This window comes from Muntiacus reevesi, chromosome 2 (assembly GCF_963930625.1).
Source record: "Muntiacus reevesi chromosome 2, mMunRee1.1, whole genome shotgun sequence".
NCBI lineage: Eukaryota > Metazoa > Chordata > Mammalia > Artiodactyla > Cervidae > Muntiacus > Muntiacus reevesi.
Genome location: NC_089250.1, coordinates 101,607,819 through 101,610,342, shown reverse-complemented (window position 1 = coordinate 101,610,342; position 2,524 = coordinate 101,607,819). Strand labels below are relative to the sequence as shown.

The following is a 2,524-nucleotide window of genomic DNA, read 5'->3' as shown; positions in this document are numbered from 1 at the left end:
ATAAAAATAAATGAGAAAAAAACAATTGCCTTGCAATGCAGGGGACACTGGTTCTATCTCTGGTCCAGGAAGATCCCACATGTCATGGGGCAACTAGGTCTGTGCACCACAACTCCTGAGCCAGTGCTCTAGAGCTCACAAGCCGCGACTATTGAGGTGACACACCACAACTACTGAAGCCTGTGCACCTAGAACATGTGCTGTACAGGAGAGACCATCACAGCAAGAGGCCCACACACTGCAACCAGAGAGTGGTCCCCACTCTCCAAAACTAAGACCTGGGCACATCAAAAACAAAGCCTAAGAGCAACCAAAATTAATACGTAAATATTTAAAGAAAGGAGTGTGGGACAGGAGCTGAGTGTGCATCCTATGTTTCTGTCTTCTAGTGCACTGTCTCAGAAAACAGAGAGAAGGCTTACTGTGGCCAGCACAACTTTGAGCCTGAGAAAAGTTGCACAGCCTTTTATCTTCCAGGAAGAAATGAGTAAACCATATACATTCATAGAAAAGTTTCAATTTTGCCAGAATCTCTAGCCAGTCTGATTGGTGAAGGTCTTTCCTTGATGAAACCAGTCTAAAAATATTCAGACGTGCACAGGCACAAAATGAAAAGCAACAAGAAACATGAAGTTTTAAGAAATATGACCCCAAAAAGGGAAAAAAGATTAAATCTCTAGTAAATGATTCTTTAAAAATTAAGGTGTAAGAATTGTCTGAGAAGGAATTCAAAGTAGTCATCTTTAAAAAGTTCAGTGAGTTATAAGAGAATACAACCAAATGAAATCAGATGCCAATACATGATCAAGTTGGATTCATGCCTGGGATTCAAGGATGGTTCAATATATATAAAGTAATTAATGCAAAGTGCCACATTAACAGAATAGAGGTTAAAAATCACATAATTATCTCAACAGATGCAAGCAAAGCATTTGATAAAATTAAGTACATTTTCATGATAGAAATTCTCAAGAAATTGGATAGAGAAGGAATGTACCTCAACATAATAAAGGCCATATATGACAAGCTGATATTTAACATCATACTCAATAGTGAAACATTGAAAGTTTTGCTAAAATCAAGAACAAAACAGGGTTTCCCATGCCCCTCCCCCACCCTTAACACAGTTTTGAAAATCTTAACCAGGGCAAATGGACAAGACATCTGATTTGGAGAAAGAAAAATTATATTTTTGCTGATGATGCATTTTAGAAGTAAAAGAAAATCCTAAATACTCTACATAAACTGTTGGATAAAATCAACAAATTCAGTAAAAGATAGAAAAACATATAAAAACCAGCTGGATTTACATACATTCACAACTAACTCTTCATAAATGGAATTAAGAGAACAATTCCACTTAAAATAGCATCAGAAAGAATAAAATACTTAGAAATAACTTTAACCAAGTAGTGAAATATCTGTATACCAAAAGCTATAAGACGTTGATGAAAGAAAATGAAGAAGACACAAATAAATGAAAGGATAATTTGTGTTCATGAATTGGAATGATGTTAAAATGTACATACTACTAAACTACAAATTTAAATACATATTTTACCAACTGATGTTTGACAAGTAAATACAAAATGGGGAAAGGATAGTCTCTTCAACAATTGCTTCTGGGAGAAGAGATGTCCACATACAAAAAACTGTAATTGGATCCTTATCTTATACCCTACACAAAAATCAACTCAAAAAGGATTAATGGCTTAAACTCAGTTGCTTGCTTTGGCAACACATTTGCTAAAATTGCAACTATACAGGGAGCATTAGCCTGGCCCCTATGCAAGGATAACATACAAATTTGTGAACCATTCCATACATTTTTGTTATTAAAAAAAAAATGCCTTAAACTCAAGATCTTAAATGATAAAACTCCTAGAAGTAAACATGGAGGAAAATCTTCTTGACATTTTTCTTGATAATTATTCCTTGGATATAACACCAAAAACACAGGCAGCAAAAGCAAAACAAACAAGTGGGACTACAACAAACTTGAAAGCACACTCTGTGGAAAGGAAGAAAGAATTTGTAAACCATGTATTTGACAGGTTAATATATAAAATATGAAGACCTTATAGAACTCAATGTGCTATGCTGTACTCAGTTTAGTCTGACCTTTGCAACCCTATGGCCTATAGCCCACCAGGGTTTGCTGTTCATGGGTTTCTCCACACAAGAATACTGGAGTGAGCTGCTATTTCCTCCTCCAGGGATCTTCCTGACCCAGTGTCTCCTGCATCCCCTTCATTGCAGGTGGATTCTTAACTGCTGAGCCATCAGGGAATCCCATAGAATTCAATAGTGAAAACAAATAGCCCAATTTAAAAATAAGCAAAGAACTTGAATAGACATTTCTCCAAAGAAGACATACAAAGGAAAAAGATGTAGATTAAAGACAATCAACATCACTAATCAGCAAGGAAATGCAGTGCAAAATTATATATCACATCTGTTAGGATAACCATCATTTTTTTTTTTTAAGGTAAGTAATAGTGAGTATGTGGAGAAATTTTATTCT

The 2,524-nt window shown here is 35.4% G+C and overlaps 1 non-coding gene across 1 annotated transcript; it reads left to right on the top strand.

Annotated features, from left to right (window-relative positions):
- The first annotated feature begins 1,724 nt into the window (after positions 1-1,724).
- On the top strand, positions 1,725-1,829 carry LOC136162156 (U6 spliceosomal RNA). Its single transcript, XR_010661993.1, has one exon. It is a non-coding gene; the product is annotated as a U6 spliceosomal RNA (small nuclear RNA).
- The last annotated feature ends 695 nt before the right edge of the window (positions 1,830-2,524 follow it).